At 40.4% G+C, this 16644-nt stretch overlaps 1 protein-coding gene across 1 annotated transcript in view; it reads right to left on the reverse strand.

Moving 5' to 3' along the window:
- The window catches only part of gfra4a (GDNF family receptor alpha 4a), a 157018-nt gene that overhangs the window by 127683 nt on the left and 12691 nt on the right, over nucleotides 1–16644 (reverse strand). The window lies entirely within an intron of this gene.

Here is a 16644-nt window from a genome sequence, read left to right on the forward strand (position 1 = left end):
CAAAAAGTATTTGCGGCTCCCAGTGTTTTCTTTTGCGTGGAAACCGGGTCCAAATGGCTCTTTGGGTGTAAAAGGTTGCAGACCCCTGGTGTGGGGGATATTTTCTTAAACTCTGCATGTCATCGTCTCCCCACACACCAAAGAAAACAATAAATTACCCAGCTGTGATCCCTGTGACTGTTCTTGGTCAGCTTTTTTAATAGTCATTATCTAGACATTTGTTTCTGTAATTTGAGGTCATCACATTTTTTATTTTACTTTTATATGTTAGAATTACAAAAGAGCACCTTTTTAATTTCAATTGCTTTATTTTGTCTCATGAATTATTGCTTGATGTACTTTTTTGTTGCTATGATCTTTCGTTAAAGGTCAGTGTTGACCACAGAAAGAGACTTTCTGCAACAGTAGTGTCATTCTGGAAAAATCTCTGTGCACAACTGATGGTTAAACAAACATTTCAATTCATTCTGATTTTGTTTATAGTATATATGGAATGAGTAATTTGAGTGACTATACCAGTGCAATTTTAGGCACTATATGGTTAAATATAACATTTGTTTTTGGAGGTTATTCAAACATATCGCGATATCTATCGTGCATCGTGATCAGAGATGGGCAGTAACGCATAATCCGATTACTTTTTTCAAGTATTGAGTGAAGTAGGGGATTACTATTGCAAAAAAGTATTAGATTACTGTTACTTTCCCATAAGCATGCTGCGTTACTGCGTTACTAAACCGTGATTTTGTTTGTGAGAGTTTCCCATGACAGTGAGGTACGAGCATGCGACGTCCGTGGCAGCAACAGACGTGTGTAGATCAACAATGGATAATATGGAGTGCAAGAGAGAGTACAACCGTGCAGCGTTTAAAGCGTGGAAGTACTGACCTTACTTTGAGTTTGATTCCGTAAAAAGGGACAAAAACATTAGCGTCCGCTGTTCACTCTGCATGGGAAGAAAACTTACAGCAAAAAATTCAACTTCAAATCTGAGCAAGCACCCAGCACACTCCACTGGCCCCACTCCTGCTAAACAGGTGAAAATAGACTTAAGAGGGACACTCTTAGTGCTGCTGAATCTTTGATTTTATTTATTTTCTGCTGTGTTTTACTTTCATCTATTTGAAAGAGTGAGTGTAAACACAAAACTTATATGGTATTTTATATGCTGGAATATGCAGAAAATACGTTTAAATGTTAAACAAATTTCTTCATGTCAAACACTTTTGCATATAATTTAATTTTTGCTTGATGCAATGTGCATAAATTAAAAGATTTATACTAATAAACTAATAAAACAAGTTCCATTTGATTCAATTTTATATGATGGATTATGGAGAAAAAAATAGAATTGGGCTGAAAGGTCTGTTGCTTTATTATGTATTCAGGTTGTGTATCATTTTTTAAAAGTAACTAAGAAACTAATTACTTTTAAAATAAGTAATTGGTAAAGTAATGGAATACTTTCTTGGAGAAGTAATCAGTAATTGGTAGCTAATTACTATTTTTAAGTAACTTGACCAACACTGATCGCAATATAGCCAATAAAAATTTGCGATATTAGGTTTTTCTCATATTCTCCAGCCCTACTATCATATCAGTGCAGAGAAGTGTTTTAAGGACTTTGTTGAATCTGTGCAATGAAGAACTACGGCAGTTCTGAAGGCAAAAGTGGGTCCAACCCCAGTACTAGCAAAGTGGCCCTAATAAAGTGTCCATTAAGTACATATATATATATGTAAAACAAAAACACTCTCCTAAGTATTCCACAGAGAGAAAAATTATTAAAACACTACCATGGGAAGGTATTAGAGTGTTACTAGAGTCCACCAGGTAAAAAAACAACAGCCCGCTCTCCTAAGCTGAGACTTCCTGCTGCCCCAGCTCAGCTTCATTCTCTTCTCTGAGATTTTCTTTCTCCCGAGTACTGAAAAGAAAAGAAAAAAATCTGAACTGAGGAGGTGAGAAGGTGAGGATGAGGTCCCACCCTCTCTCAGAACTGAGATCTCACCTTGAAAAGGCATCTGCCTCCTTGATCAATCTTTCATCGCTGTCTCCCGGCAGCTGGCCTCTCACCCCGCACGCCACCTCCTCCTCTCTGACTCCATCGCTCTTTGGTATTATACACCTGGAGAAATGCCTGCTATACTGAATCACTCAGATGTTCTGTTTACAGATCTACCTGCCATTTTGCTATCTGCTGCGCTCTGTAATAGTGTAGCAACAGATACCTGACCGCTGCTGGAGCAATCTCAGGAAAGCCATAAAAGAATACAGCAAACAGCATGCAGACAATGCCCGGCTTGATCACGTGGCAGAACCTAAAAACACAGCTCATAAAGTATTGAGTCTCAGTGAGAACAAGTCAGTGAGTGCTGACAGCAACTTTAATGGGATCTGTTGTTGGAAATAAGTTAATTAATCTTGTCCACTTTCTCTCAACTTCGTCTTTCTTCATCTTGCCGTTTCTTTGTGTCCTTTTCACCCTCTGTGTCACCTTTTAATCTTTCTCTCAGCTCTTCATTTGGTGCTGAATTCACTATTTCAGTGTCCCATCTCCTCTATTTTTGTCTCTGTGCATATCTCTAGGACCAGTGCATGAAGAATGATGGCCAGTGGGGGATATTTCTCATGGGACTCTGAGCCAAAAAGCCAAAATGTAGTGTTTCATGCATCTTCACACTTTCTTGCCTTTTTCCCGCACCGTTCGACATACTTTGCATTTTGAAACAATTCAGTTTCTGCCACTGTGCCAGCTGACTTATGGCTTGAGGTTTTACACCAGCTATTTTCAGAGCAGGTGGCTACAATGGGTGTGCTTTCCATTCGCAAGAGCATCAGGAGATGAGGGAATAAACACTGGAAGCTGCGGCTTTGTTCGCAAACATTACCTGCTGTTAATGAAAGTCACTGAGCAAAGACAGAGATAAAACTGTGCCAGCTACAGGTAACATCTATTTGATGAAGTGTGCAGTGAGGAGAGTGAAATTAATCACACACGAGCTGTTATAAAGAAATGTCCAGATGGGTTTATCAAAGCGAGAAAAAAAAATAAAGGAAGTTAAACAGCAAAGATCGTGAATAAATATTAAAAAACACACCTTTGAAAAATAAACATGTTTTTTTTCACTTTTCAGGCTTCATTAAATATCAAGTCACATGTGCACACCGTCCTTAACACGTATTGGCTTTACACACATATCGAATGGGAATTTTTTGTCAGTAATTAATGGTGTTGATCTTGTAAAGATTTCCCATGAGGTCAAATACATCTTCATCTCCTCGGGTAAATTGTTTTTCCAGTGTTTTTGTCTGGTAAACATCACCGACAAAACTGATTCCACCAGGGGTAATTACAACAACCGCTGGAAACAAATCAGCATAGCCAGCAGTGAAATGTACTGATTTAACAAACCAGGATATTAAAGCCAGCAGACCTGGATGCAATAAAGCAGTACTAGAGGACAGCTGGAGATTATAGGGCTGAGAAACGGTACCAGTTCATTGCTTTTATTGAGCAATGCACACATAGGCCATTACTGTGGGGTCATTACACAAAATGATTCTGATACAATCCAACATTGTCAATACAAGAGAGCGCGCAAAACAGCTTTTAAAACTCAAAAGGAAGAATCAGACATGAGGGAATACGGATTTGTTTATCTATTTTAGGTTGACACGAGTTCAGCTTTTGCTAACAGTGTCAGTAATGAATTGAGAGAGATGCTGGGCTTAAAGCCACCCCATCCAACAGCTGTGTAAAGCCCTGGTTCGCTAATACCTCTCCACCTTTGCACAGGTTTATGGCCATGGATCAGTAGGCTCAGTAACAAGGCTGACAGAGGCTTCTAACAAGTCAGGAGACAGGCAAACAGATGAACCTGGCAGCTCTTGTCTTCCCAGACAGCAGGGAGGATAAGAAAGTTAGGAATAAATGGGAATCATCCAGTCAAGCGTAGCTGAACATGCTAGCAGATCTCAATGGCCCCTAATAACACGGTTGGGGATTATTGCAACATTACTCTGGTCAGAGGATTTAATATGCAAAGAGGGAAATTTCAGCTGTCCTGTTAAAGAAAGCGAGGAGTGCATAGGAACATGGCGCCAGATCATAGGATTGACCATAAATGTCGGACATGATCAAGGAGGACAGTCATGCATGTCTTCCTTATGTGTCTGCGGCAGCACAAATATAGATGGAAGCAGGAACCATAACAATGTGTGAATAAAGTAGACCTAAATCATTCTATCTAAATACATCTGGGGATGCTTTCATTGACTGGCAGAACATTTAACTGATACTGAGTCTATGAAAGCATTTCCATTTGCCGTCTGAAACACCCAGTGTCAAGCAGCTGTTTTCTGCTGCCTGTCAAAATTAGCTTTTCCCTAAAAGCTAGTTTCCCCTAGTGGAAGGCTCTGCCTTGGTTTGATTCCAGGCCAGCAGAAAAACATAATTTTTAGTTTATGTGGACTATTTAATCACTAAACCATTTCATGCAACAAACTGGGTCGTTAATCTGAGCAGAACACTCACCACAATGCCCCAAACTGAAATTATAAAGAGGGGACTTCAACAGGGGGTGGGCGATATAGCCTCAAAATTATATCAAGGCAATTCCCAAAAAATATGCAACAATGATACATGCGATGAAAAGGAAAATAAAATTCCGAATAATGTTTTATCGGTGATTGTGGCTCGCAGGCAGCAGCATTTATTAGTGCAAACAAAATAAGGGGGCATGTTCCATCTCTCTTCTCCAAAAAGCTATTCTCATTGATGACAGACAACATGATTCAAATATTGAATCTAGTATCACAAGGTGCCAACAGCAGCAGCAGTAATGTGGTCCAATATAGTAGTGACACGGCATAAGTCAATTATAAGCACAAACGTAGCATAGGCAATTCAATTCAATTCAATTCAACATCATTTATATAGCGCCAAATCCCAACAGGAGTTGCTTCAAGGTGTTTTATATTGTAAGGTAAGGACCCTACAATAATACAGAAAACCCAAACACTTATGTGACCCTCTGTGAGCAAGCACTTGGCGATAGTGGGGAGGAAAAACTCCCTTTTACAGGAAGAAACATCCGGCAGAACCAGGCTCAGTGGGGAGCAGTCATATATATATATATATATGTATATATGTAGGGAGAGAGAGAGAGAGAGATAGAGAGAGATAGCACATCAGTACTTTCTACCCACGGTTTTGGAGTACAGTTAGCTCCACCCATCCTCATTTCAGACATTTCTTTACATTTTGGTCGCTCACCACCAGTGTTGGTCAAGTTACTTGAAAAAAGTAATTAGTAACTAATTACTGATTACTTCTCCAAAAAGTAATCCCTTTACTGTACTAATTACTTATTTTCAAAAGTAATTAGTTACTTAGTTACTTTTTAAAAACATGACACACAACCTGAATATGTAATAAAGCAATAGACCTTTCAGCCCAATTCTATTTTTTATGCATAATACAGATATAAAATTGAATCAAATGGAAAGTCTATTTTTAAAAATTGTTTTATGAGTTTTAATCTTGATATAATCTTGATATACAAACGTCTGTTGCTGCTACGGGCGTCGCACATGCTTGCGTCATTGTCATGAGACACTCTCAAAAACAAAATCACGACGGCTTAGTAACGCAGTAACGCAGCGTGCTTATGGGAAAGTAAGAGTAATCTAATTATTTTTTTGCAATTGTAATCCCTTACATTACTCGTTACTTGAAAAAAGTAATCGGATTACAGTAACGCGTTATTGCCCATCTCTGCTCATCACCAGCTACTAGTATCTACTTCTCACATGGCTGGTTGCACTCAGCAGCGTGTGCTTTGATGGAAGGTGTTGCAGTAGCTCCTTTGGCTTGTCTCATCGTTGTGTGCACTAGGAAACTAGGCGCATGGAGTTTTGCTATATCGTGATATGACACTCTTATATCACAGTTGACCAGTTTTATCACAGATGATGTGACCATATCAATATGAAAATTGAAGCCTAAAGTTTTGGCTGAGGCTTGTCCAGAGACTGCAGCTGTATGTCATGTTCTGAATGATTCTTATGTCTCTCTTTATATTGTTAAAAGATATGACGCCCAAAATCAATTACTCAAAGGAAGTTTCTGGAAAATGAGTGATAGTGAGCCATGAAGTAAATTTACTTGTTTAATGTAACTGAGTGCAAATTTGAGGGACTGTACATCCGCCTTACTTGAATGTTTGCATTTATGTATAAGATATCTCTATACCACTGCAACTCAAGTTATTTTTCAAATATTACAATAAAAGCATATAAATAAGGATATGTTGTTGAATGGTTAGAACGGTTGCCAGCCTTGTTGGTTTGCTGCCTCTTGTTCCATGCCAATGAACAGCATTTATGTACAGCATTAGCTGTACTTTTTTTTGGTACAATTTACACCTGCATCCCAGCTGAAAAGGCAACTCCTTTGATTAATGGAAGCCCTACTGTGCCTTTTGAACTACAGCCATTCCTTGTTGGAGCACACTTCAGATAAGTGAGGAAAATTAAAGAGACCATTATAAAACTTCTTTCAGTCCTTAGAGCTATTTTAATATCTGCCTTAACTCCATCAGTGTAAAGTTAGCCAATATTTCCCAACAAGCATTAGGCTCAAACTCCAAAACCACACTGTATACTTTATATTAATAAAACTAGCTAAAGGACAAGAAGCTGAACAGTAAAAAGGCAAACATGCTCGCAAGCTTGTCTTTACATAATACATCAGTGGAAGGCTGGGACGGGGTTAGCGAACAGACACTCCATTAAGCATTCATGTTATTGACAAACACACCTCAGCATAATGGCATATTGTCTACCATACAATATACAAATTCATGTAAGCAATCCCTGCTAAATTAGAAAAAGACCGCATGGTTAATACGCCAGTGATTATAGAAAAAACTCTAATCACTGTATGCAAATACCATCATACTGTGAGTAGCGGGGAGGGTGGATTTATCATTTAACTAATCAAGAGGACCAGCAGAGACCCGCTACAGTCAAGATGTGTGTTCACATATTTCCATATGTTTTCTTCCCTTCACTGGTGTAAAACAGTTCCAGGGAGCGAAGGCAGGCTGTAAATATCCTCAGCATAGTAGTGGTGATTAGCTGCCATCCCCACTTTTTTTTGTTGCATAATTCACTGTTTAAGAGCCAAGGTTGCAAATTGATAGCAGCAGAAATTACACCAACATTATTGCTGTACGTGAATAAGTAATAATAAAAATGGGACCGGAGGGGTGACAGTGCCCAGAGATGCCAAGGATCTCATTCATTCTGGTTGTCACGACAAGCTGCGCTACAGCCTCAATAAAACCTTCGTAACACCTCATCATCTATCATGGCTCTGGCCCTGGCAGATTCTTGGCTCCGCGTCTTAGGCCAGCCTCTTGGTCTTTTAATGCGTTTTGGGCTCTTAGCACCCTCGGCTCGGGAGCGTAGTACTACACGGCTCCCAGAACACTGGAGTACTGGTACACTGTGTAAGTCCTTAAGCGATATTGATAGGAACTAAAACCTCGTGAACCCTGTGAAAGCTGGGGTCCACAGAAGAGTATTCTTCTGTGACTCAATGGCTTTCATCCAATCTAGTGGTTATCAAGATTGGACAGCATCTTGTTCTGTTCTGTGAACACGTAACCTCGGGTTTGTTCGGGTTGCTGATCAGACATGAGGTCATGGCAGCTGACGGGGGAGGAGGGGCTTTTACTTTATCTGCCGCCTTGTAGGAGCTGATGATAACCAACCTGCTATGCTGCTGGCCAAGCTTCACTTTTAGGAAGGCTGTGTCTATTACCTTACTTAGATATCATCAAGCAGTATCTGAGTAAGTCAAGTGGTTTTGACCTCAGAGGCTATCTCCTCATAATCCTTCATCTTCACGATAGCAGCACTATTAGGTAAAGCAGAAAAAGGCTAAAAAAAGTAGCAGTACTTTGATGGTGTTCAAAGAGTTAAGAATCCTCCAAAAGCTGGGTTTCATGTAGCTACTTGAGCACTGGGGAGAAATCTAATACCTGACTCATCTGAGGGATGAATGATGCGGCAGATTATCAAGTAATTGGAATCTGTGAAATGTCACTGGCGTGACGGCGAGTGACCTAAGATCAATGGCACTAAGGTTGGGTCACACTTCAGTAGCTTCAGTGATCCTGACGCAGCTCAGTAGCGAGGCCTAAAGCCATGCAGGGCAAGGATCCATGATCACACGGAAAGGCCGATGGGCTGAGTTAAAAGCAACTAAAGATAAGACATGTAGTGACCAAGGGGACAAAGGCGAGCCAGCAGTCATCTGGAAAAGATTTCCAATATTTTCCCTCACTCTTTTTCTTTCTCCTTTCCACCTCTCCGTCTCTCCAATCCTTTTCCCTTCGCTCTGTTGTTTGATCTCGTCATGGCCCAAAGTCACCAGGCAGACGGGTCTTATATTTTATATTCAGTGTTCCACATGAGGGAGCGTGTCATAAAAAAAAGTCTACTCAAAATAAATGAGGCTCTCTGAAGGCAAACGCAGATGATGGTTGAGGCCGAGCCGACGCTGGCCATCGTAACAGGCATCAGTAATTTGATTTGAAGAAAATCTGTGTGTGTATCTGTAAGTGTGTGTCTGTGGTTTGAGGCAGCAGTGGTGTGGAACTATGGTCTCCCTTTCTTTCGTGTACTCCTGCTCCAAAGGCTCAGTCAGATTAAGTCGAGTGTGGGTGTTGACTGCTCTCCCCCACATTAGTAGGTGCTTTCATTGCTTTTACAGTTTGTCAGATTACATTAATTAAAAACAAAAGCTCCTTGTTGGCAGACTGTAAAACCACCGGCATCCATAACGATGACGTGGGAAAAAATATTTTCAGTTTCAAAAGTCGTGAAAATCACTTTAGCGGGAGGCGCTAGTGTTAATTGCCTGGAGAAACTGCAACACTACAAAACAGCTGTGTGAGTGTTATCAATATTTCTGAGGAACCCTAAGAGCAATGAGGGAGAGCAGCTAATAGCCAGTCTCTAAATGAACCGAGTCCCCTCCTCAACAAGCATATAAAAAGAAATCAATATCTCTGTTAACTGTCTATTGTTCTAAACAAGAGTCTCCAAAAGCCTTATAGTCTGTATATATTGCCACTGTCATCATCTTTAAAACATGGGCTTTGACTGTGATTGACTGGCAAGCCAACATACACCCACCACCTAATTGCAATTTGCTCAGAGGAAGACAAAGAGAAGCAGCTCTCTTGTCACTGACAGGATGCCGTGAGGGCTGGGGAAATTGAATTCACATCGAGAGGGATTTAATTAGACCACTTTGTACCTTTCATCGCCACAGAATCCTATTTACATTCATTCTTGTGTTACTAAGCTTACCTTACCATACCTTAGTTATATTGGTTCAACTAATCTTCAACGTATAATATATTCAAGGCAAAAAGGCAAAAAGATCAGGGTTTCATCTAATCCCTATGCACCATCTAGAATACAGCAGAATGGCTAATCACAAACTCAAATTCAAGAAAGTCACAATCCCCATCATATGTAATATGTCCACTCCCTTCACCGTTTATGAGACACTGCAAACCAAGTTTCCGATCCCGCTGGTGAAATGGGCACATGTACCACATGAAACAAGAATGAAAAGATACTGATTCCTTATTATATTGTGTGCAGAGTGTCAATCAAGATACTCTAAAATCCCTTCTGAAATAAATCTAAAAAAAAAAAGTATTTAGATGTGCTAGGACAAAAAGACCTTGAAGGCAGGATTTATCAGCTTAGCTAAAGGGAGATGATCCACTGAGCGGAGATAGGACGGGGTTGCCCCGTCTTATTCTCAGCTTATGTGGAGACTGGCAAAAAGCTGCATATGATTTTCACATGGAATCCATCTCAAGGCCTGCAGGACATAAACGTATTAATATTTTAAAAAGAACAGTTTAACGCAACAAAACTGCCATAAACACAACTCCTTTATTGCTGACACGTTGTGGCCCTGTTTATGCATTCTGCCTAACTCCATTATTTATTGTTAGCCTTGCCATCTTAACACCCAGCTATCAAAGTTTGTGAAGCTATTTGTGCCCTGTGAAAGGGGTCACTTATGTTGAAGAACCAACAGAGTTTTACAGGCGTTACCAATATTTGTTTCTCTTGATAGGAGGGATTATTTTATTGTATTTACAAACACAATTCATTACCAAGTATCTCCACTTAGATGACCTTATATGGAGACTGGCAAAAACCGTTATGCTTTCCAATCCCAGTCATGCAGATTTACATTTACCCTGCAAAGGAGAGAGTGTGCAAAGGACAGAGAGCAACTGATTGTAGTTAATGAAAAGTGCATTAGCCCTACTGATGCCACACCACCATAAGCTACCAGCCAATGGGCAAACAGCTAGCTAAACATTTTAGCATTTTAACACCAATATGTAATATAGTTTAGATACATGTGTGCTAAAAGACACATTAAGCAGGAATCCCTGTGTAAACAGTAAGGCACAAGGACAATATAAGGTAAAGCCAGACCAAATCGAGCTGTTAATAATTAAATTAAATTAAAGTAAATTGAATTAAATACTATTTCAAGGAATCTGAAATTCATTTTGACTCTCCAACTTCATATTATAGCAAAAAGGATTTTATCAGCATGCTCAGGCAATCCTTTGTCAGCCATCATTCAGATATATACTCAAGCATGATAAACAGCTGCAGAAGTGCACTAGTGGTAGCTATATGCATCCTTATTGGAAAGTCAGAACTTCCATGGTTCAGAACTTTCACAGTTCAACATTGTAATGCTAGCAGCACTAACTTTTGCAGACTCTAAGCAAAGTACCTCTATGACTATTGTCAAAACTGTAACCCTGATCTAATTTGCTCCTTTCAAAGTCACTTATTTGCTTGCTGACACAATGTAATGTAAGCAAACTCCACCATCGCCAAAGTGCCAATTAAGTACCAAAAATGTTGAATGTGCAATGACTTATTTCCAGTGACGTTAGTTCCAGTGACGTTATTGACCTTTGGGTTTATTTGTGTCATTACAGACGATGCAGCTAAATATGCATCCAAGCATATGCATTTAAAAAATTGCATACAGGAATATACGTGTTGTACATCGTTCCACACTGGCGCCAACTGTCACCACCAATGGTTGGCTACACAGCAGAAGGACCAACAATCAATGTTCAGCCAGGCTATGTCATCACTGGTGATAAAAATGTTGGCTACATTTTTTATTAGGGATTGCTGCCCTTAATTTGAAATAATTTGTGTGTATTGAATGCAACTTATAAACGCTTTTTAAATCTGTTTGTGTACAACCTGCCATGTCTAGTTTCAGACAGCACTATCATGTTGACATTCATTATCCACACATGCAAGTAGTTTACGTTCAAGTCGGGGTGGCTGTGGCTCAGGTGGTAGAGCAGGTCACCTATTCAATTCAATTCAATTCAATTCAATTTTATTTATATAGCGCCAAATCACAACAAAAGTCGCCTCAAGGCGCTTTATATTGTACAGTAGATAGCACAATAATAAATACAGAGAAAAACCCAACAATCATATGACCCCCTATGAGCAAGCACTTTGGCGACAGTGGGAAGGAAAAACTCCCTTTTAACAGGAAGAAACCTCCGGCAGAACCAGGCTCAGGGAGGGCGGCCATCTGCTGCGACCGGTTGGGGTGAAAGAAGGAAAACAGGATGAAAGACATGCTGTGGAAGAGAGACAGAGATTAATAACAGATATGATTCGATGCAGAGAGGTCTATTAGCACATAGTGAGTGAGAAAGGTGACTGGAAGGGAAAAACTCAATGCATCATGGGAATCCCCGGCAGCCTACGTCTATTGCAGCATAACTAAGGGAGGATTCAGGGTCACCTGGTCCAGCCCTAACTATATGCTTTAGCAAAAAGGAAAGTTTTAAGCCTAATCTTGAAAGTAGAGATAGTGTCTGTCTCCCGAATCCAAACTGGAAGTTGGTTCCACAGAAGAGGGGCCTGAAAACTGAAGGCTCTGCCTCCCATTCTACTTTTAAATACTCTAGGAACAACAAGTAGGCCTGCAGTGCAAGAGCGAAGTGCTCTAATAGGGTGATATGGTACTACAAGGTCATTAAGATAAGATGGGGCCTGATTATTTAAGACCTTGTATGTGAGGAGCAGGATTTTGAATTCAATTCTGGATTTAACAGGAAGCCAATGAAGGGAAGCCAAAACAGGAGAAATATGCTCTCTCTTTCTAGTCCCTGTCAGGACTCTTGCTGCAGCATTTTGGATTAGCTGAAGGCTTCTCAGCGAGTTTTTAGGACTTCCTGATAATAGTGAATTACAGTAGTCCAGCCTGGAAGTAATAAATGCATGAACTAGTTTTTCAGCATCACTCTGAGACAGGATATTTCTAATTTTAGAGATGTTGCGCAAATGGAAGAAAGCAGTCTTACATATTTGTTTAATATGTGCATTGAAGGACATGTCCTGGTCAAAAATGACTCCAAGGTTTCTCACAGTGTTACTGGAGGCCAAGGTAATGCCATCCAGAGTAAGAATCTGCTTAGATACCACATTTCTAAGATTTTCAGGGCCGAGTACAATAACCTCAGTTTTATCTGAATTAAGAAGCAGAAAGTTAGCGGCCATCCAGGTCTTTATGTCTTTAAGACATTCCTGCAGTTTAACTAATTGGTGTGTGTTACCTGGCTTCATGGATAGATAGAGCTGCATGTCATCTGCATAGCAGTGAAAATTTATGCTATGTCTTCTAATGATGTTGCCTAAGGGAAGCATGTATAATGTAAATAGAATTGGTCCTAGCACTGAACCCTGTGGAACACCATAATTGACCTTAGTGTCTGAAGAGGACTCTCTATTTACATGTACAAACTGGAGTCTATTAGATAGATATGATACAAACCACTGCAGTGCAGTACCTGTAATACCTACAGCATGTTCTAATCGCTCTAATAGGATATTATGGTCAACAGTATCGAACGCAGCACTGAGGTCTAGCAGGACAAGCACAGAGATGAGTCCACTGTCAGAGGCCATAAGAAGATCATTTGTAACCTTCACTAAAGCTGTTTCTGTGCTGTGATGAGCTCTGAAACCTGACTGAAACGCTTCAAATAAGCCATTCCTCTGCAGATGATCAGTTAGCTGTTTGACAACTACTCTTTCAAGGATTTTTGATATGAAAGGAAGGTTGGAGATTGGCCTATAATTAGCTAAGACAGCTGGGTCTAGAGATGGCTTTTTAAGTAAAGGTTTAACTACAGCCACCTTGAAGGCCTGTGGTACATAGCCGATTATTAGAGATAGGTTGATCATATTTAAGATCGAAGAATTAATTAATGGCAGGACTTCTTTGAGCAGTTTTGTAGGAATGGGGTCTAAAAGACACGTTGATGGTTTGGAGGAATTAATTATTGAAGTTAACTCAGAAAGATCAATTGGAGAAAAAGAGTCTAACTTAACATTGATGGTACTAAGAGTAGCTGTAGATAATATTACATCTGTGGGATGATTATTGGTAATTTTTTCTCTAATGATAAAAATTTTATTTGTGAAGAAGTTCATGAAGTCATTACTAGTTAACGTTAAAGGGATGGTTGGCTCAGTAGAGCTCTGACTTTTTGTCAGCCTGGCTACAGTGCTGAAGAGAAACCTGGGGTTGTTCTTATTTTCTTCAATCAGTGACGAATAGTAAGATGTTCTGGCTTTGCGGAGGGCTTTCTTATAAAGCAGCAAACTATTTCTCCAGGCTAAATGATGATCCTCTAAATTTGTGACACGCCATTTCCTCTCCAGCTTACGAGTTATCTGCTTTAGGCTACGTGTTTGAGAATTATACCACGGAGTCAGGTACTTCGGATTTGAGGCCTTAGTTTTCACAGGAGCTACAGTATCCAGAGTCGTACGTAGTGAGGAGGTAAAATTATTAACAAGATAATCGACCTCTGTTGGAGTAGCGTTCAGATAGCTGCTCTGCTCTATGTTGGTACAGGGCATTGAAGATGATAACAGTGGGTGGATTATATTCTTAAACTTAGTTACAGCGCTTTCAGAAAGACATCTACTTTGATAAAGTCTACTCTCCACTGCTGTGTAATCAATTATTGTAAATGTAAATGTTATCAGGAAATGATCAGACAGCAGAGGGTTTTCAGGAAACACTGTTAAATATTCAGTTTCTATGCCATATGTTAAAACAAGATCTAGAGTGTGATTAAAGTGGTGGGTGGGTTCTTTTACATTTTGAGAGAAGCCAATTGAGTCTAATAACAGATTAAATGCGATGTTGAGGCTGTCATTTTTAGCATCTACATGGATGTTAAAATCACCCACAATAATTATTTTATCTGAGCTGAGCACTAAATCAGATAAAAAGTCTGAGAAATCAGAGAGAAACTCTGTGTAAGGCCCAGGTGGACGATAGATGATAACAAGTAAGACTGGTTTCTGAGTTTTACAGCTGGGGTGGACGAGGCTAAGCATCAGGCTTTCAAATGAATTAAAAGTCTGTCTTGGTCTTTCGTTAATTAATAGACTGGTGTGAAAAATTGCTGCCACACCGCCCCCTCGGCCTGTGCTTCGGGATTTCTGGTAGTTAGAATGACTCGGGGGTGTTGATTCATTTAAACTAACATACTCATCCTGCTGCAACCAGGTTTCTGTAAGGCAGAGTAAATCGATTTGTTGATCAATTATTAAGTCATGTACTAACAGAGACTTGGAGGAGAGAGACCTAATATTTAATAATCCACATTTCACTGTTTTACTCTTTGGTTCAGATGTGGATACTGTATTGTTCTTTCTTTGTGATTTTTTATGTTTAAGTTGTTTATTGCTGGTTTTTAGTTTGTTTTTTGTCTTTTTGGGAGCTGACACAGTCTCAATGGAGATGGGTTTTTGGGGGGGTAGCAGGAGGAGAGAAGCTGCAGAGAGGCGTGTAAGACTGCAACTCTGCTTCCTGGTCCCAACTCTGGATAGTCATATTTTGGGGGTTTAATAAATTGGTCCATATTTCTAGAAATGAGAGCTGCTCCATCCAAAGTGGGATGGATGCCGTCTCTCCTAACAAGACCAGGTTTCCTCCAGAAGGTTTGCCAATTATCTATGAAGCCCACATCGTTTCTGGGACACCACTCAGGCAGCCAGCAATTTAAGGAGAACATGCGGCTAAACATGTCACTCCTGGTCTGATTGGGGAGGGGACCAGAGAAAACTACAGAGTCCGACATTGTTTTGGCAAAGTTACACACCGATTCAATATTGATTTTAGTGACCTCCGATTGGCGTAACCGGGTGTCATTACTGCCGACGTGAATTATGATCTTACTGTATTTACGTTTACCCTTAGCCAGCAGTTTTAAATTTCCTTCAATGTCGCCTGCTCTGGCCCCTGGAAGACAATTGACTATGGTTGCCGGTGTCTCTAGCTTCACATGTCTGAGAACAGAATCACCAATTACCAGAGTTTGACCCCCGGCGGGTGTGTCGCCGAGTGGGGAAAAACGGTTAGACACATGAACAGGTTGGTGGTGTACCTGGGGCTTCAGTTTAAGACTATGCTTCCTCCTCACCGTCACCCAGCCGCCCTCTTTCCCCAGCTGCTTGGGGTCTGCCGGAGAACAGCTAGCGGGGCCTACGCTATCTTCGGCTGCACCAGCTACAGGGGCCTGGCTAGCTACGGGTGAATGAAGGGTGCGAAGCCGAGTCTCCAATTCAGTAATCCTGGCCTCCAGAGCTGCAAATATGCTACATTTGTTACAGGTATCATTACTGCTAAAGGAGGCCGAGGAGTAACTAAACATCTGACACAATGAGCAGGAAAGTGCAGGAGGGACAGGTGAAGTAGCCATGGTGCTAACGAGTCGGCTACGAGCTAAGCTAAGCTAGCGAAACAGTAAAGAGACAGTGAGTGAATACTTTGGCTATAAATTAGGTAGTGAGTACACAGAAAGGGTGATTCAGATGAAGCACGTTAAGATTATACTATGAAAAAGGGATGTATCAAAAGATTTAAATTAAATTGCTAAGCAGAAAAGCTACTCAGAAACACCACTGTGTTTGAGCAGGAACAGGAAGGTTACTGTTACTTCCTACTGATCGGAAGGTTGGTGGTTCGATCCTAGGCTTCCCCAGTCTGCATGTCAAGTGTCCTTGGGCAAGATACTAACCCCAAATTGCCCTCCGATGCATTCATCGGAGTGTGAATGTGTGTGAATGTAGTTATAATTTGCACTTGAGTTTAGAAGTGCCTGCGTGAATGGGTGAATGAGGCATGTTGTATGCAGCGCTTTGAGTACTCCGGGAGAGTAGAAAAGCGCTATATAAGAATCAGTCCATTACCATTTACCAAGTCTATAAAAGAAAGGATTAAAAATTAAACGCAGTTCATTTCCTACAACAGTCACATCCACAAATGTGTAGGCAACGGAAATCTAACTTTTCTGTTTACAGGTCAGCTTGAGAGACCTTTTGTGCTGCAAATACTGTAGCTTCTCCTCATTATCTAATGCACGCTAACTTTATCAAATACTATTTTATTATTTATTGCACTCATTTTTACTAATCACTCAAACATCCCAACTTCAGGTCAACTAAAGTGCTAATTTAGAG

This window comes from Oreochromis niloticus, linkage group LG19 (genome assembly GCF_001858045.2).
Source record: "Oreochromis niloticus isolate F11D_XX linkage group LG19, O_niloticus_UMD_NMBU, whole genome shotgun sequence".
In the NCBI taxonomy this organism is placed as follows: Eukaryota; Metazoa; Chordata; class Actinopteri; order Cichliformes; family Cichlidae; genus Oreochromis; species Oreochromis niloticus.